Below are 27882 nucleotides of genomic sequence, written 5' to 3'. Positions count from 1 at the left end.
CTTGGACTCATAAACACAATCTTGAGTGAATCAAATTGATAGTGCCATTACATGAAATGAGTGTCAAGTACATGCCTTTATAGCTTTTTGGATAGTACCACTGTACCTCACTATGCATATGGGATTTTGGGCATCGCTTCTTAGAGCTTCTAGAGCATACATCTTTATCATATCTCTCATACAAAGCCACTTATGGGCAAGTCTCTTTTGGGCACACATTTAGCCTCTATGGGCATACATCATTTGCTATTCTCAACACCCCCCCTCAAATGATGAGTCTCTACCCTTGCTGGCTTTTGCCCCCCTACATGTAAACATGGACCAGGAGACTAGCTCTTTGGCAGCCTAGTCAAGTTAAGGCTTGAAACTTTACATCTTTGGTAGGGTTTTTACATCCACTATGGGAAACAAGATTCACTATGGGAAATTAAGATCCACTATGGGAAAAAATTCTTTGTTGACAGCAGCGAAATTTTTTTTGCTATTATCCTCTTCATGCTTCTTTGGCATCTTTTGTACTCTTCAGTTTTTTAATCGTCTTGGAAACCTTCTTGGTCTTCATGCTCTTTGCCTTCACCATATCTAGTTTACAAAGAGGCCTATCCTTTCCTAATTTTGTTAGTGCACTGATTACAGCCTCATGCAATGGATAGTTGTCACCAACCACTAGCCCAACAAGTGGAACAACAGCACCTTGCGCCGCAACTAGCTCAGCCTGTTGCTCATCATCAAGTAAATTGTCCAATGCCCTTGCACCAGCATGTTGCACGGTACTCGAGTCTACACTCAAAAGGGCTACCAAAGACTTAATGCAGTTTGATGCAGTGGGAGTGGTGCGAACCCTTGAGTTAGCAAAGAGGACTCCACAAAGCTCTGCCACATCTTCTTTCAACTCCAATGAGCAATCTGATGACAACACTCGACATAAGCCCTTGACTGCATTAGCTCCAATGTCTGCAATAGTCAGTGCTTTCTGAGTATTATCTGCTGATAAACTAGTCAGTGCCCCAGTAGCAGCACGTTGCTCCTTCTCAGAGCCTGAATTTAGTATCTCTACAAGGGGAACGATAGCTTGCTTCCCAGCTTCTCCTGCCCTGATATTCTCAGCAGTAAAAGTCCTTGTAATGCCCTTGCTGCACTATACCTTGAGGCCCTAGTGCCCAGACGTAGAACTGCAACGAGATGGTTTACAGCACCAACAGCTGATTCATGTCGTCTAAGCTCAGGACTGCTAAAAAGAATCCTAAGAAAATCAGCTGTAGCCTCTTCAATTGCATCTTGCGGACCCAATGAAAGATACTTCGTCAAGGCATCCAGTGCCCTAGCTTCCTGAATAGACTTCAATACACCTTGCACAGCCTCAGAAGGATCACTTGACTCCCCAGTGCCCCGGTGATAATTCTCAATCCCCTCCCATTCTCTGAGGACTTGTTGGAGAGCGGCGAGGAGGCAAGGTTGCAGGAGGAGTTTCGCTGGCAGACAACTGGTGGCCGATGATGGCGGACAAGGGGAGGGAGTCCTTGGAAGAGAAGGCAGGCAAGCTTCCGCTTGAGACGGAGGAGGGGACCAGGGTAGCGATGGCTGAGATAGAAACCATGGCTACACAGCTCGTCCTTTTCTTCTGCCTCCTTCATCGCTCTTTCTTCCTTCATTCTTCCTTCCTCTCCTGATGCTACTTCTACCATTTTTCCTTCAAACCACAACCCTTCCCTTACTTCCAAGGGCAAAGAATTAGTGAACTACCTTAACCATATACATTCCATAGCTCGGATCTGCAAGGCTCCACTTTTCTATCAGAAATAGGACAGTGTTGCGACTCGCCTAGAGAACCTCCATAGCCTTGAGCTCCTTCACCTTGTACAAGATAATGGATGTGGACTTAAAGAAATTGAGAATGGAAAAAGGATTTAAATTATGCACGGAAGAAGTAAGAGGTGTCCAATAGCTATCTAGCTCAGCCAAAGCTTTGATACCATGTTAAGAAACACGGATCTAGAGCTAGTTAGCTATGGTGGACGCAAATCAAACACACGATACATTATCAAAATGAAAGATTCTAACTCAAGTGAATTAGGTTCCAAGATAGATTAGCTTGGACTCATAAACACAATCTTGAGTGAATCAAATCGATAGTGCCATTACATGAAATGAGTGTCAAGTACATGCCTTTATAGCTTTTTGGATAGTACCACTGTACCTCACTGTACATATGGGATTTTGGACATCTCTTCTTAGAGCTTCTAGAGCATACATCTTTGTCATATCTCTCATACAAAGCCACTTATGAGCAAGCCTCTTTCGAGCACACATTTAGCCTCTATGGGCATACATCATTTGCTATTCTCAACAGTTGTGGGATGTGGGCTGATCAAGCTTGAGGGTGGCATAGGAATAGTGCCTTCGGCCGTGGGGACCTTTGGGATCCATAGCCAGGTATTTCCCTCGTAGTAGCCTTGTGCATGCAAGAGGGCTTTAGGGACCCATCTTTGCTTGATCATGCGGCTCTTCCTGTGATTGCGTCTTGGCCTCCTAGGTTTAGAGATCTAGGTCTTATGAGGATAGGTGCATCGACTCCTAGGCGGTTGTTGCGGCTGTTTAGGCACCCACTGGAAGTGAGGCTATTGGGCCTTCACTTTGGTCGCTGCAGGCTACGGTTTATGGAATTCGGGGAGTGGCAGCCGTGCACTATCCCCCTCCTTAGTCTTGCCTACGGATGTTTCTACCAGTGGCTTTGCAGACAGCAATGGTGTCATGCAGCCCTTGCTAAAAGCTGTAACAATGCGCATGTTGCCTATTGCTAGGTGGATGCGCTGTGACTCATAATCAACATTGCAGTGAGTCTGCTTTTTGAAGGTTTGCCCCAGCAGTGACTTCGTGCCTGCGTGTGTAGCACTTGGCAACACCTAAAAAAGCATTGGAACAGTCTCAGACTTGATAAAAACAACGACTCTGCACTTGCCGAGAAGTGTGTATGATTGAGCCCCATATGGGTTTAATTTGGCAGTTGTGGGTTGAAGTAGTGGTTTTCCAAGTTGGATCCAATGATTGTGGGTTAGGACATTGAAGTCTGCTCCCTCGTCGATCAAGGTGTTGAAAGCCCATGTTTGCTTGGCAGTGACCGTTGTTGTACTGCTGCGCATCCGAGATGTGGAATCCACCAAAAAGATATACTGAACATGGGCCTGATGATGAGGTTATGGAAATTGTGACTTATTTGATAAAGCATGGGAAATGTTCAATCAAGTACGGGTAAGGGATATAGTCTTGTGGAATGCAATGATCTCAGGATATGCTGAATATGGGCTTGTTGTTGAAGCTTTGAATTGTTTTGAATAAATGCAAATGGAGAGAGTATATCCAAATGTAGTTACATGAAATACTCTGATATTGAGCTATGCCGGATGATGGAGTTGTTTGTTTAGACAATGGAATGTACAAGATTTGGTTTGCTCATTGTTACAAGGTGTATGAATCCAACACTTTACTGCTTGACAATGTATTAGCAACCATGGGAGCTAGATTGCCTTCTACTATTATAGTGTCATTGCTGTATCCGCAAAAGAAAGTTGTTGATGTGTGTGGTGATGGTGGGTTCATGATGAATTCTCAAGAAATGGAAATAGTTGTTCGCTTGCAGCTTAATTTGACAGTCATTGTACTGAACGATAATGGTTTTGGTATGTTCAAGTGGAAGCAAGACCATTTAGGCTTTCTAAAGAGAGCTGGATGCCATTCGGGAGGCATGTGTTTCTCTGGAATCAAACTACTAACCTTCTGTCATATTTGGAGTGATTCAGAAGCGTCACCATACACGCTTTTTTGTTCCTTTTGTTGCAACTATTTTCAGACATTGGGATCGCAGGAATAGAGGGGGGGAGAAAAAGCAAGAACGAAAACAGGCTAGGGATGGGTGGCATCGGCCCATCTCGATACGGTCTGGGGGGAAACATTTTGAGGAGAATACTGGAGTCTCAAAGCCGAAACAGCTGGCAAAGATTTTTCTCAAATTTTATTGACTGGAAGAACAAGTGAGATGCGGATGATGTGTGTGCTGCCTTAGCTCTGATGTATGAGTATACAGCATCATACGCTCCATCGATAGTGATTGAAGTAAGGATTGAAGCTTTCGCTCCATCGACAGTGATTGAAAAAAGGATGGAAGCTTTCTCAAAGGCGCAGGGAATTTCGTCAATCCTGGCTAATGTAAGTCACTGAAGGGGAGAGCAGTGATTCTGAAGATGAAGCTGATGATAGCAATGTTGCTGCGAAGATGAGTGATCAATTTCCAGTTAAAATCCTTTTGAATACAAAAACCGTTATGCTCAACTGGCAACACGGAAATCCTGGGCCGTCTGCTTTCAGTTTTTTTTGGATGGGCAGACCATGCTTCTCGCTCTGTCGTAACTTCCTCTTCTTCCCAGAGTCATTACGTCTTCCATCAACCATGGCGGCATTGTGAGTTTCTCCGACAGCACATTTTAGCTGCCCTTTGCTTTGATGGAGCACACAAATGTTGGGCGCTCTGCAGAGCTGAAAGCTTTCTTCGGTCTACTTCATAGCGCCCTTATTACGACCAGAATCTTATATCGAAGGTTTAACCAGTTGAACATATACATTTGAAGGTTTTGCTGCCTTATTTATGGAAACAACGATTTCTTACATTTGGATTCACCAAATTCTGTGGCACTTGCTCTATCTGGCTTTGTCGCCTGCTAGCTGGAGTTGGAGGATCTATAAAAGCTTGTGGAAGCTCCCTTTGTGCTTGGACAATGCTCAACCTACTGTTAGCCGTAATAGGTTCTGTCTGTTGTTTGCTTCGAGGTGTAAGTGGCCCAACTGAAGACCTCCTCTCTTTCCCAATTATTATGACTTCTCCATCTGCACTCTTCAGAGTAATAGGGCTATCTATTGTTGTTCCCTCTCCACTTAAAAGGCGTAGGCCTTGCATCTGAAGGGTACTGCTAAGATTGGGATTGGAGTTTAAGACTTGGTGCTGTCCTGCAAGAAGAGGCACACTTAAGGATAATTGTTGGCCATTCAGATGCAGTTATGATGTGTATGAGCTGTCTTTATATGTTTAACAGCTGAACTTAACATGGAATGTCAACTTAGGAAGGAAAGACAGTAAAGTAGCATATAAGTTCCTTGTTGCATCCAGGCTTCCACCTGCAAGAGAGTCTTTGGATGCTATTGTGACCAAATTTGCTGCAGTAGAGCTTGATGACATAAAGGATGTGGTGGCCCTGTCTGGTGCACATACATTTGGTAAATCAAGCAGTATGCTTTCTTACAGACTTTGGAAGAGCAACAGCAATGAATAATTCTGAACCACAAGGTTTGAGCAATTCAATCAAATTGTCATGATTTGAAGAGCTATTCTCAGTTTTCATATTGCTCTTGAGAGGGTGGAATAGTTTTGTCAACTATTGCAATCACAAATACTAGAGCTTGTATACATGGCATGGGTCGATTGCATAGATCACATGTGGTTTGTTATGATGTTTCTCTATGCTCAGAGATAACTTGGCAGTAATACAATTGTTACTTGGCATCATATTTGTCTTGATTGTTTGCTTCGATTGATCTTGTATCCTGAAATTAATCAAGGTCCTCTGTGGTCGCGACTTTGATTTTGAAAACCCTTCGACATCTTTGGTGAACCCGACGTGAAAGCGGCGCAGAAATTTCAGGATGGGAGATACTTTAGCATCTATTTCAACCTCTTCTACAATTCCAGCTGCATCCTCTACTTCAGCTCCATCAATGACTGCTGCGTCAAGTACTCAATAGATGATCTAAAGCAGATTTTGCAGAATATGTCCATGTATATGCAGCTTCAAAATCAGCAGACACAATTGTACAACAACACCAGCAATTGCATCAAGAGCAGTTGTCTCAGCAAAGGCAACTATATTCGGAGCAGGAGAATGCAAACAGCGCGACTAAGGCGATTGAAGCAGTTGAGAATGAGAAGAAGCTATTTGATGGCCGTAATGTTTCAGCATATTTGAAGACATATGAGATCAAGATGGGGTTTTTTGGAGTTCCAGCTAGACTTATGAGTAAGTACTTCCTTCGTCTTGTCACACCCGCCTTGAGGGCAAAAGTGACTGATCTTTTTATTCAAAATTCGCATTGGCAAGATTTTAAGAAGGCCCTGAAAGAAGAGTATTTCCTTAAGGACTTTGGGATGGCTACACGGCGGTCATTCCGAGAGTGGGTCTACATGCCAAACAAAGGTCTAGCTGCTTCAGAGTTGATTCGGAAATTTGAAGAGAGGTATAGTCAGCTTGATGCCATTGAACAAAGAGCATTGGATGTTGAAAAAGTTGAGCTTTTCTTGCAAGCTGCAAATCCTGCTCTTCAGGAAGAATTGGGAGAGCTTCTTGAGGATCGCACGAAGCCTATGGGTCTTAAAACAGATTGGTAGGATGCCCAAGATGTAGTCTCGACTTTGACCAAGAGGAGGATATGGAAGACCCACTTATAGAATGGTTCTATGACACCGACACCGTCTTCTGCTCATATGCCTGCTTCTATCCTTGTTATTTCTTCTCCTCCTCAGCCAATTTCTTGGCCTATGCCAGTGCCTACTATTTCTACTCCTCCTATTCCTCCTGTTCCATGACCGATGCCAGCACCTTCTGCTCCAAAACCATCCACTCCGTCAGTGCCTACCTCTCTTGATGACATAATCAAAGGCATAACGGATTTGACACTGGAGTCAGTTAAAGCGGAGTTGGTGGGAAAATTGAAAGAGTAGTTTGCTTTGACTGCGCCTACTATTTCTTCTAGTGCTCCTACTGCACCTAGGAGTACTCCTAGTGCACCTAGGAGAGATCGGAGATGTATTTGGTGTGATAGTACGGACCATCAGCATTGCAGGGATTGTGAATCTTTTCAGGATGCAAGGAGGAAGAATTTAGTATTTTGGGGACAAGATGGTAAGATTTGGTTGACTAAAACAGGAGCTCCGCTTGCTACTAACTTTGGTAAAGGCGGAATGAAGAAGTTAGTGGATGACATGACTGCGCGTACTTCTTATGTGACAGCTAGAGGAGACGCTTCTGCATATGGAGTCAAGATTGAGAAGGGATCAGAGAATCAGTCAGCACTATGGACTTATGCTATGGAGACTGCAAACAAGGGAAAAATTCAGCAAACTGTTTTGACTAGTGCAGGCTCTAGCATCAGATCTGAGACAGGTTGGGATTCGCCTGTTGATAGGTACTCTATTTATGCCTACTTGGCTAAGTCTCAGGGAGCAGATGTACTTGTTGAGGAGAAGCGTAAGAGGGATGAAGAAAATCCAAGTGCAGCTAAAAAGACTAGAGGGGGTGAGTTTGTTACTCCACCTACTGTAGGACCGTCTTTGAGACTAGGGCCAGAACGAGAGATGGAAGATGCTCAAAAGAGAGAAAAGAGGCAAGAGCCTAGAGAGAGAAAGTAGCCAGGGTTTAGATTGATGTCTGATATTGAGACATCTACGGACATGAAGAAAATATTTAATGACAAGATACTTGGCAGTGAGGTGACTTTCACTATTTCTGAGGTTTTGGGCATCTCGAAAAGAGAGTTTCAAGATCAGTTCCAAGAGGTCCTGAAGAGGAAAAGACATGCATTGCCTACCATTGATACATAGGAGTTTTGATTGGAGAGTTGGATGAGGATGAGGTTATGGTTGAGAATGCTTCTATTTTTCCACAGATAGAGAAGAGGGTTCAGCCTATGCATTATGCTGAAACTAATGAGCATGTCTTGATACCGCGTAGTCACTTTTCACGGAGTCATTGGGCTAGGGAAACTACAGAGACGATGGTAAAAATTGGAGAGAAACAGGTGCCTTATGTTGCTTTGGTGGATACATGGTTCAAAGATTAATCTCATAGTTCGTGGAGTTTATGAGAGTAACAGATGGCCTATGGATGTAGAGCATGGGTGGCGCATGAGAGCCGCCAATAACACTGCAGGTGATTTGTATGCTGCCTGTCCCAGTGTCAGGGTTTCTATTGGAGATGTAGAGGAGGATTTCCATTTCTTTGTGCAGGATTCATGCTCTTATCCCATAATTCTTGGACAGCCATTCATCACAGAGATGCGCATGGAAACAAAGGTAATGGATGATGGTTCTGCTTATGCACGAATTCACAGTAAAGATGGCATGAGAGTAGTTCAGTTTATGACTGTGTGTGTGAACCATGTTAGAAATAGGGATACTCTTAGAGATGCACCTTTGCCCACTATGAGGGATTCGGGTTTTCATTAGGTACCGTCGTTTCGCGAGACGACGGTGGTACAGAGCAGAGGGGATTGGAGTTCTCGCCTTCTGGCAGCACTGTTTTCTCCTCTGGTTTTGTTGGGATTGCAGCAAACAGTTCGATGAGCTATCAAAAGATTTCTAGGTTGCCTAGAGCTGCCAGCCAGTACATATATAGGAAGGAGAAAATTTTGAAAAATGCAAGAATTTTAGAGGATGATGAGCACATAGATGGGATGTATGACAGTATGATTTGTGCAGATACGATGATAGAGATGGAGAGTATGCTGAAAACTGATATGCAGAATTGTCACAGTAATGTATTAGTGCAATCCCTGGACATGTTTCATGAAATTGCAGATTTTGTGTCACATATTGAGTCAGAGGCTGAGGTGACTCAGCAAAAAGTGTTGAGTGCTGATGAAATTCAGCAAACAGAGTTTCCGGTTGATTATGATCAGCTTACAGAGACACAGAGGGCTGAAAACTTTCAGCCAACAGAGTTTACTGCTGAAATATTTCAGCATCCAGAGTTTAGGGCTGTTCCTATGCAGTCCATAGAGCAGAGGGCTGAGGATATTCAGCCATTGGAGTGCAGAATTGCTGATTTACAGCAAGATTTGAGTAATGCAAAGGATCATAATGAAGCTAGGGTTGACATGAAATACAAGACTGTGGATAAGAAGGTGAAGCCGGTAGCTGTACCGCTTCCACTTGACAGTGATCAGCAAATAGAGAGGGCTGCCAAACAGCCAATTTTGAGGAATCCGGAGCATATAGGCCATAAATTTTCAGCAGAGACTGTTGCTGAATTGAAAATTGGAAATGGTGATTTCTTGCTACCTACAGAGAAGCAATGCTTTCAGGAGATGCTTGAGCGACATGGAAGGGGGTTTGCTTTTTTCCCGCATGAGATTGGATGTGTGAATCCAGATATTGTTGCTCCTATGGTGATTTTTACTATTCCTCATATTCCATGGAACCTCCAACATATTCTAGTGCCTAAGGCACACCTGCCAAAGCTAATTGATTTGTTGAATGAGAAAATCAGGATGGGAATTCTTGAGCCTTCATCTGCACCATATTCAAATAGGTGGTTTACAGTTCCAAAGAAGAATGGTACTCTCTGATTTATACAGGACATGCAGCCAGTAAACAGAGTTACTATCAGGAATGTTGGTATAGGTCCAGTTGTGGATGAGTTTGCAGAAGCATTTGCTGGACGTGACATCTATTCTTTAGGTGATTTGTATTCAGGATATGATCAGTTTCAACTGGCTTTGGAAAGCAGGGACTTAACCACCATGAGAACTCCTATTGGGCTTGTCAGGATGTGTACCTTGCCTCAAGGTGCCACTAATTCTGTTGCGCATATGATGAATGCCATGCATAAGGTCCTTCGAGATTATATACCTCAGCTTACCATGCCTTTCTTGGATGATGTGCCCATTAAGGGGTGTGCAGAAGAAGAGAAAAATGAGAGTCTAAATTAGCAGAGATGCAGATACTTTGTGGCTGATCATATTTCAGCTTGTGAGAAGATTTTGGCCAGGTTAGAAGAAGTGAACTTGACATTATCAGGGCAAAAATCTATTTTTGGAGTGAATTGTCAAGATTGTGGGAGAGAAGGAAGGAGTCTCACTTGTAGCTTTCTTGCTTGCACAATGGGGGAATACACACAAGGGTGGAGGCTGAAAACAGTTTTCCTCTTCTTAGTTGTGTAAGCCAAAAAAACTCACATACAAAGAAATAGAAGAACCCTATATATGGGTCTCAAACCAAACTCAACTAACTAAGGTGGCATACTAACCAAGCCACAAACTAGAGTAGATAAGGATAGCTATCATGTAGCTATTATTCATGGGCGGTATACCAACCGCATCTGCAACTAACACGTCGGTGACATAAATGCACAACGGTCACCCTGGCATATCACGAGTGGAGCTCGATATCTCAACACTCCCCCTCGAGCTCAATCCCAATTCCTGCACACCAAGCAGGTCTCTGAACTTGCGCAGCTTCTCTGTGCCCAATGCCTTCGTGAATATGTCAGCTACCTGATCCTCTGTGCTGACATAAACTAGATCAATAAGACCTAGTAAAACCCTCTCTCGCACATAGTGATAATGCACCTCAATGTGCTTTATTCTAGCATGATAGACTGGGTTATTTGCCAAGTGTATACTACTCATGTTGTCACAATAAATGACAACTGGTCCATCTGTAGACTAATGCATATCATAAAGTAGCTTATGCAACCAAGCTACCTCACATGCAGCCATTGCTGCACCCCTGTACTCAGCCTATGTGCTCGACAAGGCAACTGTAGGCTGTTTCTTGCTGCTCCAAGTGACTGCAGCACTCCCAAAAGAGAACACATATCCACTGGTAGATCGTCTATCAGAAATACTACCAGCCCAATCAGCATCAGTGTATCCATGCAACTGTATCTGAACCCCAGTCTCATAAAATAGTCCATACTGCAATGTGGACTTCACATACCTGAGTATGCGTCTAGCCGCATCCAAATGTGGTTTCCTTGGAGCCTGCATAAACTGACTTACCAATCCAATAGCATAGCTCAAATCTGGCCTGGTAATAGTCATATAAATCAAACTTCCTACTATGCGTCTGTACATAGTAGGGTCTTTTAGAAGCTCACCTGCATCTGTGCTCAGCTTCACATTCTGCTCCAAAGGAACTGAAATAGGCTTACAGCCTGTCATCCCATATTTGGACAGCATGTTTAATCCATACTGCCTCTGCAAGAGCTGTATCCCACTTGGTGATCTAATCACCTCAATGCCCAAGAAATAATGCAGCTCTCCCAAATCCTTCATCTCAAACTTCTGCTTCAATATCATTTTCACATGAAGGATATCTTCATCACTGTCACCTGTCATAATCAAATCATCAACATAAATGACAAGTAGCATAATACCTTTCTCTGTTTTCCTCACATAAAGTGAGAAATCTGCCTTGGAAATCTGAAAGCCAATAGTGACAAGATACTGTCCTATCTTGTCAGACCATGCTCTAGGTGCTTGCTTCAAGCCATACAAGGCTTTCTTCAACCTGCAAACAAACTCAGGATGAACAGCATGCACATAACCTGGTGGCTGCTCCATATATATCTCTTCTTGCAAATCACCATGCAAGAAGGCATTCTTTACATCCATCTGATGTAAAGACCATCCCTTTGATGCAGCCATAGCAATGACTGCTCTTACGGTTGCCATCCTTGCAACCGGACTAAATGTTTCTTCATAGTCAATGCCATATGTTTGTGCATACCCCTTGACTACTAATCTTGCCTTGTATCTGTTCACAGAACCATCTGCATTGTGCTTCACCTTATAAACCCACTTACAGCCAATTGCATTTTTACCTTTAGGCAAAGGTACCAATTCCCATGTAGCATTTGCTTCCAAGGCATCCATTTCTTCATCCATGGCTTTCTCCCATTTTTCTTTTCCCATGGCTTGCTCAAAAGATGTGGGTTCTGGTTCCTGTATCACTTTGACCATATATGCATAGTGAATGGCTGTAAATCCATCATATTTCAGCCTATCCACGGGATACCTAGCTCTCGTAGACCTGCGCAAAGTAGGTTCACTCCCAGGTGCTCTCAAAACATCCCTGGTCTTCCTTACTCCAGGTGTAACAATAGAAGGAATACCCAACTCATCATCAATGCTCTGTTCTGAGCCACTGGATTCACCATCCACATAAGAGTGACCTGCATTCACATCAAACATGGACTGATCAACCTTCTCTTTTCCTTTTCGTGATACCTGCATACCACTATCTGCATTGCTTTGAGAAGATTCTTCTGATCTCAATCTGCCTGTCCATGGCGAAGAATGTGAACCACTGCTAGAAGACGCTCCAGGTCCACTAATATTTTGTGACTGCTGCTGTGAATTCTGTGCAGCATTACCATTTTGTGCATCTACATCATCAATCACATTTACTGGTTTATACCAGCTACTCATCTCATCAAAAAACAACATCTCTGCTCACTGTAAACTTACGAGTAGAAGGGTTATAGCATCTATACCCTTTTTGCTGCAGAGAGTAACCAATAAAGATGCACTTCTCATCTTTTGGATCCAACTTGGATCTCAGCTCATCTGGCACATGTACATAGGCAATGCAACCAAAAATTTTCAAATGAGAAATATCTGGTTTCCTACCAGTATACCTCTCCTCTGGAGTCATCCCATGTATTGCTGCAGTGGGAGTCCTGTTCATTATGTAGACTGCTGTAGCAACTGCTTCAGCCCAATAAAAATCTGGCAAGTTTTTTTCATTGAGCATGGCACGAGATACCTCTCCAATATGCCTGTTTTTCCTTTCTACAATTCCATTTTGTTGTGGGGTATAACTGCATGAATATTGCTGCTTTATGCCATGCTCCTGCAAGAACTTTGCAAACTCATTTGAGAGGTACTCTCCCCCTCCATCTGACCTTAGGCATTTTATTTGCAGACCTGTTTCTTTTTCAGCCATAGCTTTAAGGGTTTTGAAATGCCCAAAAACTTCACTTTTCTTTTTCATAAAATACACCCAAACTTTTCTGCTATAGTCATCAATAAAAGTGACAAAATAATGACAGCCTCCAAGAGATGCAGCTTTAGTAGTCCACACATCAGAGTGGATTAATTCCAATGGCTTCTCACTCTCTTGAACATGTCTAGGAAATGGTTTCCTTGCCTGTTTTCCAAACTGACAGGCTTCACATACCTTATGCATTTCTGCAACCTTGAATTTTGGCAATCCTGCAATAATATTTTGGGCCTGCATTGATTTAAGTCGTTGTACATTAACATGACCAACGCGTTTATGCCAGATATCAATATCTGCAACTACACCGGTCCCATGTGCAAACATTGCTGCACTCAATTCAGACATGTCTGCATCCAACGTAAACATTCTGCCCTTCTTCTTTCCTTTTGCTATCAAGCGACCTTTATTTTTCATATCCTCAACAAAGCATCCATGAGGATTAAATCTGACCTGCAAGCCCTGCTCAACCATTTGACCGACAGAAACCAGATTCTTGGTGATATTCAGGACATGAAATACATCGGACAGGTATTTCTTTTTCCCATCCTGCATAGACAAGGGAATTTTTCCAATCTGCACAATAGGATGTGCAGTATCATCACCAGTCTCCACAAATCCTGGTTTTTCCATTTTCCTTGCATCCTCCATCCATTCTACATGACCTGTCATGTGGTTTGATGCACCTGAGTCAACATACCATACATCATTGCTTTCTTCTGCACTTGTCACAGAATTGTTCATGTGCTGCACCATGAACAAATGCTCATTTCTGTCATCACCATGTCTGCTAGAAGATGCATAATTCCCTTGTTGCAGTTTTCCATTCATGATGTCATTCTGCTTTTTATAGCAGTCTTTAGCCATACGACCCATTTTACCACAGTAGTAGCATTCAACATTACTGTTTGCATTTTGACCTCTTTGTCATCCACCACGACCTCTTTAGCTCCCCCTGCCTCTAGAGTTACCACGTCCTCCTCCATAGGACTGGTTTTCTTGAGTTTGCTGCATATTCTGATTTCTACCACGGCCTCCAAATCGGCCTCCTCTACCTCTGCCTCTACCTCTTCCAGCATTTGAGTAGAAGACAACTTCTTTTGAAGTTCCTCCTGAAGAAGATGCACCACCATTTCTCTGTTCCTCAGTAATTAGAAGAGCAATCAACTCCTCAAAATCAGGAAATCTTTCACAAACTGAAATGGATGTCCGAAACTGTGCATAATCCTTTCCTAGACCATTCAAGGTCACAGAAACTAAATCATCATCTTCCACTGGTGACCCAATGGAAGCAAGTGCATCTGCAATCTTCTTCACCTTCATGTGGTAGTCGTTGATGCTCATATTTTCTCTTTGCACATTGTGCAACTCTTGCTTGAGCTGCATTTTCCTGGCTTGCGTATTTGTGCTATACATTTTTGACAAAGTATCCCATGCCTCCTTTGGCGTACTTGCATCCTGAATATGCACAATCATAGAGTCTGAAATGCTGATAGACAGCCAATACATAACTTTCCTGGCTCTCTCATGCCATGCTTTAAATGCCTGCATTTGCTGTTGATTGGGAACATCAGGAAGAACTGGTTCTTCTTCATTTCCTGCAACAAATTCCCAATATCCTTTTCCCATAAGGAAATTCGTCATTCTAAACTTCCATGCTTGGAAGTTGTTCTTGTCAAGCTTTTCAGTGACAATCTGTGAAAGAGAATCAGATGCCATTACAGAAGACTGCAAAAAATTCTGTCACTGCAAAAACCACAGCTTCACCCTCACAAGGGAAAATCTGCAAAACTGGCGAAAGTGGTATTTGACCACACAGTCACTTCCTAGTGACGATTTTGCATCAACAGGCAACAGGGATGATTCTGTAACTCCCAATGTCTCTGCGCACAAGCATACAATGCAATTTTTACAGTAACTATTCACCGACCTGTAGAACAGTGGCTGCACAGCATAAAACTGGGCCTTTTCCTGAGTGCGTGCAGAAAACTTCCGCCTCCAAAACAGGCCCCGAAATGGCCTCAAATAAAAAAAACAAGGTCGCCAAGGCCTAAAGCCCTCCCCCCCAGCATATACTGCCCTCTTGCTTCACCGCGAAGGGCGTCTCAACCTGAGACAATGCACTCCTGCACTTTCCGGCTGTGCTACCTGCAGAGATCTGCTCCCAAAACAGAAAATGAAAGCAACACTGCTCCTCTTACCAGAACATCGCGAGCTTGGCTTGCTTTCTTGAGCTCCTTACCACGAACAAGGCTCTGATACCATGTCAAGATTGTGGGAGAGAAGGAAGGAGTCTCACTTGTAGCTTTCTTGTTTGCACAATGGGGGAATACACACAAGGGTGGAGGCTGAAAACAGTTTTCCTCTTCTTAGTTGTGTAAGCCAAAAAAACTCACATACAAAGAAATAGAAGAACCCTATATATGGGTCTCAAACCAAACTCAACTAACTAAGGTGGCATACTAACCAAGCCACAAACTAGAGTAGATAAGGATAGCTATCATGTAGCTATTATTCATGGGCGGTATACCAACCGCATCTGCAACTAACACGTCGGTGACATAAATGCACAACGGTCACCCTGGCATATCACGAGTGGAGCTCGATATCTCAACATGAATGAGGTTGTCATTGTTGGACATATGTGTGGATATTATGGCAGGAAACCCTCACCTGATAAGGTGGATGCTATAGGCAAGATTACGGAATATTGTTCTACCACTTCAGAGGTACGGAGCTTCATTGGAGCTTGTGTGTTTTATATGATTTGGATACCTCATTTTGCACACATAGAAGATTGTTTATATCTGCTACTTCGAAAGGGGCAGAAATTCTATTGGGATGAGAGCCACACTAGAGCCATGCAGAAATTGAAGAAGTTATTGCAGATTGCTCCTACTCTCAGGAAAGCGGATTATAATTGCGGAAGGCCTATTGTATTGACATTTGACACTAGTCCAATTGGCATAGGTTGGGCTGTGGGTCAAGATGATGCAGATGGAAACAGATATGCTATTCGGTTTGGGGCAAAAGTCCTAAACGAGAGACAGAGGAGATATCCGCAAAACAAGAGGGAGTTACTGGGGATTGTTACGGCTCTCAAATGTGACAAGGAGTACTTTATTGGAGCTTCAGTTGTGGTAGAGACAGATTGCTTGCCATTGATTGGTATGATTACGAGTTGCTCTACTTCGGATATAGCCATGTTGAGATGGATTGCATACATCAAGTCATTAAATCTAGAATTTAAACACATAGCAGGGAAGGATAATCCAGTGGCAGATATGCTATCTAGACCCAGATATGATGATGAGGAGATGCTATTTGCAGAAGAGGATGATGCAGAAATTTCAGCCACTATGGTTGATCATGTTTGCCATGTCTATGATATTGTGGCTTTCATAGAAGAACTTTATGTTGGAGATTGGTTGCAGATTGGCAAGTACCTTAGTACACTAAGCAAAAGAGATGAATGGATAGATGAAGAGTTCAAGAAGATCAGAAGGAAAGCCTATGGTTATTTTCTCAAGGACGGATTTCTTTGGAAGCATCCAAAGAAAAGAGGTAGATTACCTTTGCGGGTTGTCTGCGATAGAGGGACACAGTTACAGGTGATGAGGGAGTTTCATGAGAGTCCTTGGGCTGGTCATAGAGGAGTGTGGGCTACTTATGAGAAAATCAAGGAGAAATATTGGTGGAAAGCCATGTATAGAGATGTTGCTCACTTTGTTGAGACTTGCAGGGACTGCCAGATGTATTCGACAATGCATCATCGAGATGAGCTTCATCCGACCTATCCGCTATGCATTCATTATAAGTGGGTAGTTGACTTAGTTACTATGCCTATGCGTCTATGGTAGATGAGGTATATTGTTTTGGCTAGGGAGGATCTTACCAATCATGTTGAGGGCAGATCTCTGAGAACGAAGACCACTAGTGCAGTGTGTAAGTTCTTATTGGAAGAAATTTTCTGCAGGTATGGCTGTGTGGGTAAGATCACTGCGGATCGCGGTGAATTGGATGCAAATGAAGCTAGGGAGTTTTTCTCTCAACTAGGAATCAAGTTGGTTCTAACTACAGCATACAATCCAGAGGGAAATGGGAAGAGTGAAAGAGGGCATTCGCCGATAGTGAAAGCATTAGCCAAAGCATGTAGAGGACAGATTGGAGAATGGCTGAGACTTCTACCATTTGCTTTATGGGTTGATCGTACGACTCACAGTGTTACCACAAGATATATGCCCATAGAGTTGATGTATGGTCAGAAACCGGTTATGCCGACTGAGACTTGTGCTTCGACTTGGTCAGTTTAACCTTGGCAGGAGGATTTGACGAGAGAGGAGCTCTTAGCTCTTCGGATTCAACAGTTGGAGAGAAGACCAGAGGATATTCAGCTAGCTATTGACAGGTTGAAGGTTGCTAGACTAAGAAATAAGGATAGGTTTGACAGCAGGCATCGCTTGCGGCCTAGAGCAATAGAAGAGGGAGATTGGGTATTAGTCTTTGATAGCAGCCTTGAAAATTAGCATACTGCACTTCAGAAGATGGTGAAAAGATGGTTTGGACCATACATAGTCAGACATGTCTTTGATAATGCAACATATGAGTTGACAGAATTGGATGGGACAGTGCTTAGAGTGCCTATTGTTGGAAAAAGAATCAAGATTTTCAAGAAAAGAGATGATGAAGATTATGCATTGGAAGAATTTGCAAGAGAAGAGCAACAAGAAGAAACTCCAATGGAAGAGACAGATGATATGACAGATAATCTTGTTGATATACCAGAAATGCATAATGAAGAGATTGATCTGTTTGTGAATCTTGATGATAATGATCATGGGTAGTTGGCCCGTCCAAAGGATGCGCAGGATTAGAGGGGGTGGATGTCGTACTGCTGCGCATCCAAGATGTGGAATCCACCAAAAAGATATACTGAACATGGGCCTGATGATGAGGTTATGGAAATTGTGACTTATTTGAAAAAGCATGGAAAATGTTCAATCAAGTACGGGTAAGGGATATAGTCTTGTGGAATGCAATGATCTCAGGATATGCTGAATATGGGCTTGTTGTTGAAGCTTTGAATTGTTTTGAATAAATGCAAATGGAGAGAGTATATCCAAATGTAGTTACATGAAATACTCTGATATTGAGCTATCCCAGATGATGGAGTTGTTTGTTTAGACAATGGAATGTACAAGATTTGGTTTGCTCATTGTTACAAGGTGTATGAATCCAACACTTTACTGCTTGACAATGTATTAGCAACCATGGGAGCTAGATTACCCTCTGCTATTACAGTGTCATTGCTATATCCGCAAAAGAAAGTTGTTGCTGTGTGTGGTGATGGTGGGTTCATGATGAATTCTCAAGAAATGGAAACAGTTGTTCGCTTGCAGCTTAATCTGACAGTCATTGTAATGAACGATAATGGTTTTGGTATGTTCAAGTGGAAGCAAGACCATTTAGGCTTTCTAAAGAGAGCTGGATGCCATTCGGGAGGCATGTGTTTCTCTAGAATCGAACTACTAACCTCTTGTCATATTTGGAGTGATTCAAAAGCGTCACCATACACGCTTTTTTGTTCCTTTTGTTGCAACTATTTTCAGACATTGGGATCGCACGAATAGAGGGGGGGAGAAAAAGCAAGAACGAAAATAGGCTGGGGATGGGTGGCATTGGCCCATCTCGATACGGTCTGGGGGGAAAAAAAATTGAGGAGAATACTGGAGTCTCAAAGCCGAAACAACTGGCAAAGAATTTTCTCAAATTTTATTGACTGGAAGAACAAGTGAGATGCGGATGATGTGTATGCTGCCTTAGCTCTGATGTATGAGTATACAGCATCATACGCTCCATCGACAGTGATTGAAGTAAGGATTGAAGCTTTCGCTCCATCGACAGTGATTGAAACAAGGATGGAAGCTTTCTCAGAGGCGCAGGGAATTTCGGCAATCCTGGCTAATGTAAGCTCTCTCTCCGTCATCGACTGAAGGGGAGAGCAGTGATTCTGAAGATGAAGCTGATGATAGCAATGTTGCTGCGAAGATCAGTGATCAATTTCCAATTAAAATCCTTTTGAATACGAAAACTGTTATGCTCAACTGGCAACACGGAAATCCTGGGCAGTCTGCTATCAGTTTTTTTTGGATGGGCAGACCATGCTTCTCGCTCTATTGTAACTTCCTCTTCTTCCCAGAGTCATTACGTCTTCCATCGACCATGGCGGCATTGTGAGTTTCTTCGACAGCACATTTTGGCTGCGCTTTGCTTTGATGGAGCACACAAACGTTGGGCGCTCTGCAGAGCTGAAAGCTTTCTTTGGTCTGCTTCATAGCGCCCTTATTACGACCAGAATCTTATATTGAAGGTTTAACCAGTTGAACATATACATTTGAAGGTTTTGCTGCCTTATTTATGGAAACAACGATTTCTTACATTTGGATTCACCAAATTCTGTGGCACTTGCTCTATCTGGCTTTGTCGCCTGCTAGTTGGAGCTGGAGGATCTATAAAAGCTGGTGGAAGCTCCCTTTTGCTTGGACAATGCTCAAACTACTGTTAGCCATAATAGGTTCTGTCTGTTGTTTGCTTTGAGGTGTAAGTGGCCCAACTGAAGAGCTCCTCTCTTTCCCAAGTATTATGACTTCTCCATCTACACTCTTCAGAGTAATAGGGCTATCTATTGTTGTTCCCTCTCCACTTAAAAGGCTTAGGCCTTGCATCTGAAGGGTACTGCTAAGATTGGGATTGGAGTTTAAGACTTGGTGCTGTCCTGCAAGAAGAGGCACACTTAAGGATAATTCTTGGCCATTCAGATGCAGTTATGATGTGTATGAGCTGTCTTTATATGTTTAACAGCTGAACTTAACATGGAATGTCAACTTAGGAAGGAAAGACAATAAAGCAGCATATAAGTTCCTTGTGGCATCCAGGCTTCCACCTGCAAGAGAGTCTTTGGATGCTATTGTGACCAAATTTGCTGCAGTAGAGCTTGATGACATAAAGGATGCGGTGGCCCTGTCTGGTGCACATACATTTGGTAAATCAAGCAGTATGCTTTCTTACAGACTTTGGAAGAGCAACAGCAATGAATAATTTTGAACCACAAGGTTTGAGCAGTTCAATCAAATTGTCATGATTTGAAGAGCTATTCTCAGTTTTCATATTGCTCTTGAGAGGGTGGAATAGTTTTGTCAACTGTTGCAATCACAAATACTTGAGCTTGTATACATGGCATGGGTCGATTGCATAGATCACATGTGGTTTGTTATGATGTTTCTCTATGCTCAGAGATAACTTGGCAGTAATACAATTGTTACTTGGCATCATATTTGTCTTGATTGTTTGCTTCGATTGATCTTGTATCCTGAAATTAATCAAAGTCCTCTGTGGTCGCGACTTTGCTTTCGAAAACCCTTCGACACCGTGGCACGGAGGTAAGCGAGTTCCACGGCTTCCTCATCCTCTTTGTTGCTTTCGGTGATTTTAGCTACCCATACTTTGACCACCGGCGGTTCTTACAATGATGGCTCATGCCAAGGACATGTTGGGGGGGTAGTACTTCTTGACACGACTACCATTGAAGAAGCCTATTTCCTCACCGTCTAGTGTCTCAAGCTCGACATTGCCGATTTGGCTGATTGCACGAACCTTGAAGGATCCAAGACCCCTGAATTTTATTTTTTGCTTATGTCCCTTAACTGAGTGAAGGAGCACTAAGTCACCTTGTTCAAATTCGCGCTGCTTGACATGCTTGTCGAACCAGCTTTTGTGTCGAGCTTTCTCACAAATCAGTGCGTGGGTGGCTAGAAGATGAGTTTCTGATAGGCATTCTAGCTCGACCAGGCATTGCGTCCATGCCTCCTTCCCTTCCCATCGTTCTTGAAGTGCTATTCTCAGGCTAGGAACGAAGAATTCTAACGGTAGAATTGCTTCAGTTCCATAGGTCAGCCTATAGGGGGTTTGGCCGACAGCCGTTTTACAAGCTGTGCGGTAGGCCCATAAGGCTGCCATCAACTTGTTGTCCCAGTCGCTGCGTGAGGCCGTGACTACTTTAGTCAGGACATTGATAAGAATCTTGTTAGTTGATTCTGCCTGGCCATTCGCGTGAGGGTAGTATGGTGAGGATTTGCAATGGATAATGAGAAAGGTGGATAGGATACGTGCTATCACTTCATTGATAAAGTGTGTGCCTTGGTTGCTAACTAGTTCGATGGGGCGACCAAAGCGTGAGATCACTTGCTCCCATAAGAACTTGGCAGTCGTCCTAGCATCGTGCTTACATGTGGCTCTTGCCTCTATCCATTTTATGAGGTAATCCATGGCCACAATGATGTACTTGGCTTGTGAGTATTGTGTCGCAAGATTGATGGGCCTTATGAAGTCGATTCCCCATTTTTCGAAGGGTTGGCAAGCAATAATGGGGATCAACTCCATTTGATCTTTGTGAATCGGGACTTTTGTCTGTTGGCACTCATCACAATGCTTGATGAATCGCTTGGCATCGTGGAAAAGTGTGGGCCACCATACTTGAGACTGTAGCACCTTCCGTGCTATCGTGTCTCCACTAAAGTGTCCTCCCGCGATGCCGTTATGCGCCTCTGAGAGCACATCGTGCATCTCATGCTCACACACGCATCTACGCAGCAATCTGTTTTGCCCCAGCCTATAGAGTTGGCTTGCAATCAGCTGGTACGGCTGAATCTTCAGGATCAAGTGCATGAGTCGGGCTTTTTCTATTGGTCGCTCAAGCAGTCCGTGCTCAAGCACTTGGACGACGTCTTCCGCCCAATATGGCGTTAGATCAGCCTTAAATAAGTCTCTCTCGCTAGACAGGTGGAATAGGTGGGCGTCGGGCAACTCGTCAATGTTGCCTTGTCCAGCGGGTTCTCCTGTGGGGACGCGTGACATGTGATCAGCCATGTAATGTTGTTTTCCCTTTTGTACTACCACATAGATGTCAAACTCTAGAAGCAGGAGCCATCGAGCTATGCACCCTATAGCACAAGGTTTGTTTACCAAATAGAGCAGGGCTTAATGGTCCATGAAAAAGATGAAGGGTGTGGCCAATAGATAATGTCAGAATTTCTTCACAGCAAACACCATGGCTAATCCCTCCCTTTCTGTTGTCGAGTAGTTCATCTCCGTCTCAGTGAGTTGTCTGCTTCTAGTAAAGCTCACTGGATAATCTAAGTTGTGCTCACCAGGTTGGCACAACACTGCCCCCATAGCAAACTTAGAAGCATCGATGTGCATGTGAAAGGTGATGGTCCAATCTAGGGCTCGTAGAATTGGTGCTATTGTTAGAGCCTTTTTCAATTCTTTGTACGCTCGTTGGCATGCCTCGGTCCACTCGAAGACAATTAGCAGCTTGTACAATGGTCTGGCGATCAACGCGTAGTTCAGTATAAACCGCCGATAGTATCATGTATGGCCTAAGAAGCATTTAACTCCCTTGTAATTAATTGGGGGTGGAAGGTCAACAATAACCCTGACCTTCGAGAACTTAGTGGCAATGCTGTTCTTCGACACCATGTGTCCTAAGATGCATCCGTGCTTTACCCAAAACTGACATTTCAAGGGGTTCAAGGAGAGACAATATAGGCGACACCGTTCAAAGACTGCACGGAGTTTGTCTAAGTGCTCGGTCTAGGTTGAATGGACACACAAGTCATCGACAAAGACTTCTAACTCCTTGCGAAGCATGTCCTTAAAGATAGTGCACATGAGACGTTGAAAAGTGGCGGGGGCATTGGTCAACCCGAAGGGCATGACTATGTATGCAAAGGTGCCCCACTCCATGGCAAAGGCGGTCTTGTGCCTAGAAGATGCACTTGCACCTAGTTGTACCTTGAGAAGCCATCCAGAAAATTGTAGGCTTTCTTGCCTGCCACCCTCTCAAGCATGTGCTTGGTGTACGGCAATGGATAGTTATCTCTCTTTGTAGCAGCATTCACTTTCTTGTAATTGACACACAGTTAGATTTTTTTGTTCTTCTTCATCACAATGACTATGGGTGATACCCAGTATGTGTGCTCAATTTCGTAAATGAATCCAGCTCTCATCAACTTGTCAATTTCCTCTTTGAAAGCATGAGCGTGTTTTGGATTCATAGGGTACGGTCGCTGCTTGACAGGCGTCGCGTCCGACCTCATGGGTATGTTGTGAGTCACAACACTCGGATCTACCCCCTGTAGCTCCTCTAAGGACGAGGCGAACATGTCTATATACTCTCGCAAGAGAGCGAAAAGTCTGGTTTCTTCTTCACTAGTCAAGTCGTCGGCAATGAACCCTAGTCGGGGTGTTTCCCCTTCCTTGGCTAGGTCTACCTCCTTGACCTTGGCCGGTCCTTCGATTGGTTTGCTCGTCTACCCTTGACGTTTGGCACCCAACAGAACTACTACCCTATCTCATTTTTTGAATTTTGTGAAGCGTTTAGGGAGGTCTTGCAGCTTTCGCTGTTCTTCTGATCGTGTATCCCTGGGTTGCTTTGCCTTTTCCTGCCTTACCTGTCTGTGCCTCAGGTGGACAGGTAGGTCCCCCTTGGTACGTCTGGTCGTGGGTGGCCTAGGGATCTCTAGATCACTATCCGAACTAGCTTCAGATTTAGAGTCAAACCCTCCATCTTCGCTGGAAGAGGTGGTCTCTCCTGGTGGCCGCAGTTCAGATGGTGATTCAGTCCTAAGTATTGACGTCATTTCTGGCTGGGCTAGGCCTGCTTGCTCAAGGTCTATCGCTCCTATGCATTCCAACCAAGCGCGATCACATTCCATGCACATGACTCCTCGCTTTATTCTAGGGGTCTGTCTTCCCTGCGGCTTGGCGTCTACTCGTATCTGCTCAATTTCTTGTCATTCAGTGTCATATTCTATGGTATCTATTTCACCCTCACTCTCATCACTGAAGGATTGGTAGTCTTTGTATTCGTCGCTAGAATCTTTGTCATCCGACTGCTCGTCGTCTCCTAGGGTTTGGTATGCCTCGTGTTGTTGTCAGGACCTAGGGCCCAGTTATACATGAGGTTTAAATCGTGCACTCTAGTCCATTGCCACTTGGACTCCTCTAAGAGATCCTGGAGTGGTTTGAAATTTTCAATTGGATTGCAAGCTAGTTGGTTCGTCAGGTATTCCAGTATCCCCTAGAGTTCCCTTTTGTTGGATGGTACGTGGAAGGTGACAGGCTTAGGCTTTCCATCGAGGCTTCCTGCCATCATGCAGACTGGTGTAGAGAGTGCTTCGTTGGACTTGCCGATCGTTTTGATGGCCTGCTCATATGCCTCATGATTTGAGAATGGCAGGTTGATTGTAGCAAGAACGTGCATCCAATCCCGCTCATCCTCTGGGCATGGGATATACTTGGTCAAGGGCCCATAGGGCTTCTTGACCTGAGTGTTCCCCTTGAGCATAGCAGAGATGGCGTCTAGGTCGACTGGTGAGGTCTTCCAAGTGTCAATCTCTATTCTCACAGCATCTATTCTATTGCCAAGGAAGATCAAGCCATTCCCCCAATCTTCAATGACTCTAGCGTTGTGCATCCAAGGTACCCCGAATGGATTCACTCTCATACCGTTTGCTAGCGTGACATTAAACCTAGCAGCTTCGACAGGCGGGTTTCCCCAAGTTTGAAGCACTGTGTGGCTAAGCACACTAACCACAGCTCCTGTGTCTACGATTCCCTTTCTTGTTGTGTCACCCAGGGCTAGGATCGACAAGACCGCGTGCATCTCCGAGCCTTCCCAAAAGGCGTTGACGTGCAAGGATTTAGGCATGGAGTGCAGCGTCAAAATTGGAAATTGTGTTTCTGCATCATGGTCTTGAGGGTCTGTCGTGACCTGCTCTTGTGATCCTTCGACCCACTGCTTAAGGTCTTGCCGTAGGGTAGGATGATGCTTAAGCAGATCTCCCAGGCTAAGTGTTACAGGGATAGTCACCAATATGGTCAGGAGATCGTTGGATACTCATCCCTCATTTAACCCAGATTGTTCAGGGCATTGGATGCGACTGACCTGCGGCTGTGTCGCATCAAGGCTTTGTCTTAGCAGCACTGCTTGTGGCGTAGTTGCTTCTGCCAACTTAGGTTGAGGCCGTGATATTGGTGTGCTTACGCTGGAGAGATAATCAATCTCGTCCTCTATGATGGGCTTAGTGTCCTTGATATGCTCTTGAGCCTCCTTCACCCATTCCTTCACCTTTTCTATAGCCTCTAATTGTCGCTTCCGATGCGGGTATTCCCCTACCTTAGCGCTTCCCTTTTCGGCCGTCTTAGGGGTTGAAGTCTCTACCTCTACGTGTGAAACCTTCTTTCCCGCAGGCAGAGTTGTAGCACTCTCGATTTTTAGTGTGACTTTAGCTTCTGATCTCTTCTTTTTTCGCCTGCGGCTTTTCTTCCGTATGGAGGTTGCGTCAAGATTGCTTGGTCCTAGTAGAGAGATGCTGGCCTGCTTCATTTCGGCTCGGGTCATGACCCACAATGGAATAGGTGTGGCCTCCCCATCGGGATTTTTGACACCAAAAAGCCCCAATGGGACAGATGGCAAGTTGGCTGAGCTAGTGGAGGCTTTCGCTTTGGGCAATCCATGAAAAGATGAGTGATTCCGCACTCTACGCACCTTTGGTCAGCCTTGTCTCTGTTTTGTTGCTCTCTTTCCGGGCAGCGTGATGAGACATGACCGGGGTGACCACAAGTCCAACAAATGATTGGATCCTGCGGCTCCCCTCCTAGGCCTCTACCTTGTCCTTGTCCTAATGCCATCACCGACACGGGTCGATAATCCATGAGGACTGCATTGTCCTCGTCATCATCATGACGTAAGGGTATATGTAGGTCTCTTATTCATTTGGCTCCTCTACGTAGTGTACTGGAGCATCGCTCAGTGGGTGGGTCATGTAAGGACCAGGCGGTCTAGGAATGCTTGTAGGATCTATGTCCATTCTAGGGACGGCTGGTTTCATATCATTAGGCACGGGAAGAGCCAATGGGGCTCCCCTTCTGAAGAATGGTTGCGGCTTGTTCGCTAGGTAAGGCTGGCCGTAGGGTTGCGAGTATCGAGGTCTTCTTGGCAATCTACAATGCGAGACATCATGGCTGAACCTACCGAAGTTAGCACAAGGTCTTAACACTCGGCCAGCAAGTGGTTTCCGCCACAGTACACGCATTGGACGTGCGGGCGCATTGGTTGTCTCAACATGTCTTGTAATTTGGCTAATTCCATTTTGACCTCAGCCAAGCCTTGGTCTATCTCGGTGGCCTTCCCCTTATCTTGGGATGATGGGATTGACCGCTCACTAGAGGCTGGCATTCTCTCTGAGCTTTGTGAGTTGGTCTCCTCTAGATTTGAGCTCCACTCTTTCAGTTGATCATCAACTCTGATGGCTTTCTCAAACACTCTAGCTACCGCGTCCCACTGCAAGCTTGAATTTCCTGCCAAAGCCTTAGACAACTCCTCGTCTCGAATTCCTCTGATGAATACAGTCGAAACTGCTCTGTCAGTCGGTGGCTCGCCTAGAGGGATTCTCTTAAAGAGACTCCTCACATGGGTCACGTAGTCGCAGATGTCCTCTTTTTGCTTGACGTTCATCAAGCGTACTAGCAGGTTATCGGAGTATCCGGGCTCGGCAAATCTCTTGACAAAGAGATCCTTGAGGTTATTGAAGTTGCCTCGCTCTACAGCATCTAGGCTTGTATACCACATCCTACCCTTGTTACCTAGGCAAAGCTCGAATGCTTGCGAACATTGAGTTTGGTCGTTGAGGCCGTTGGCTTCGCAGACTTGCGTAAACTGCTCAACAAAGCTATATGGATCGTCTTGAGGTTGGTACTTATCGAGTTGCTTTGCAACAATGGGTATTTTGGCCTGGCTCTTTGAGCCTTGGTTCGCCCCTAATCCTGCGAGCAGTGATGTCGCTAGTGCGGTGGCACTCTGCTCTACTGTTGTATTATCGAGCAGCCATTTCATGAGGAGCTCGCTCAACGTCAAGTCTCCCTCTAATGCTCTCTCATGGTCAGTTCGGTTTCGGCCAACCAAGTTTAGCACTCGTTGCACCTCATGCAGCCCTATGCTTTGCCTTTGGCTCCTAGCCTGCTGATCCCTATTGTACTTGGCTATGCCCTGCAATACCTTGCGGGCCAGCCTTCTCTCCTCCTCTAGATCTGCAATAATTGCGTCTGCTGTCCTTCCACGGTGCTCATACCAGGCGTGCGCATCGTAACTGCTGACCAGCTTGCTGAATAGCATTTGGGAACACGTTCAAATTGAGATTCTCACTAGACCGATGGTCGGAGCTCTCTTCCATCATGGTCGGGCTCTTGCGCTCCACTATGCTGTCGATCAGGTTGAATAGACTTGAGAGATCCTCGTCATTGGCGCTCCCTGCTTGGTCCTACTCTGCGCTTTGATGGTTTGTCTATGTCTTGGGTCCTCTCCTATTGGTGGGTTCCTTGAGTGGTTTATCTGATTGAGTTCCCTTGGTTATTGAATACAACCCTCATGTTATGGGCATTCGATGCGTGTGTCGCTTCTCAAGCACTCGTGCCCAATCAGGCTTTCAGCTTTCTTATGTGTACTTCAAGTGCGGAATTCACTGTGAGTGCGGCAATCGATCTCTATATGCTTACGCTCAAGTCGTGGCCGTTCTAGCGGGTTCTAGGGTCTGCGTTGCCTCTTGTTGTTCACTAGGGAGTTGATCACAGGTCCTCTGATTGGATTTCCGTTCTCAACACGTCAGATCGCTGGGGAGTGCTCCAGCACTGTTCCCCTGTCCCTTGGTCTTGACTCCTACGTTGGGAACTGCCTACAAGGCGTTTGCTATGTTGTCCTGGAGAGGGTTGCGCTTCCAGTTGATCGTGGGGATCAATTTTTGATGTTTTCCCTTTCATTTTTTTCATTTTTTTCTTTTTTTTTTGCCTAAGGGTGTGTCCGATTCTCAATCCGATTTACCAGTGGTCTAATTTACCAGTGATCCAATTCTAGGAATCGGACCAGGTGGGTCAAGTTTGAGCCGTCTGAGTCTCAGAATCAGACGGGGGTTAAGTGTCCGATTTTCAAAAATCGGACAAGT

At 44.5% G+C, this 27882-nt stretch overlaps 1 pseudogene; it reads left to right on the top strand.

The window, feature by feature from the left end:
* LOC148018789 (heat shock protein 81-1 pseudogene) overlaps positions 1-27882 on the top strand; it is a 41984-nt pseudogene that overhangs the window by 12103 nt on the left and 1999 nt on the right.

The sequence above is a fragment of the Lygodium microphyllum genome, chromosome 20 (genome assembly GCF_053477565.2).
Source record: "Lygodium microphyllum isolate KBCC chromosome 20, Lygodium_microphyllum_v1.1.10, whole genome shotgun sequence".
Classification (NCBI taxonomy): domain Eukaryota; kingdom Viridiplantae; phylum Streptophyta; class Polypodiopsida; order Schizaeales; family Lygodiaceae; genus Lygodium; species Lygodium microphyllum.
This window is presented reverse-complemented; position numbering and strand designations above follow the sequence as displayed.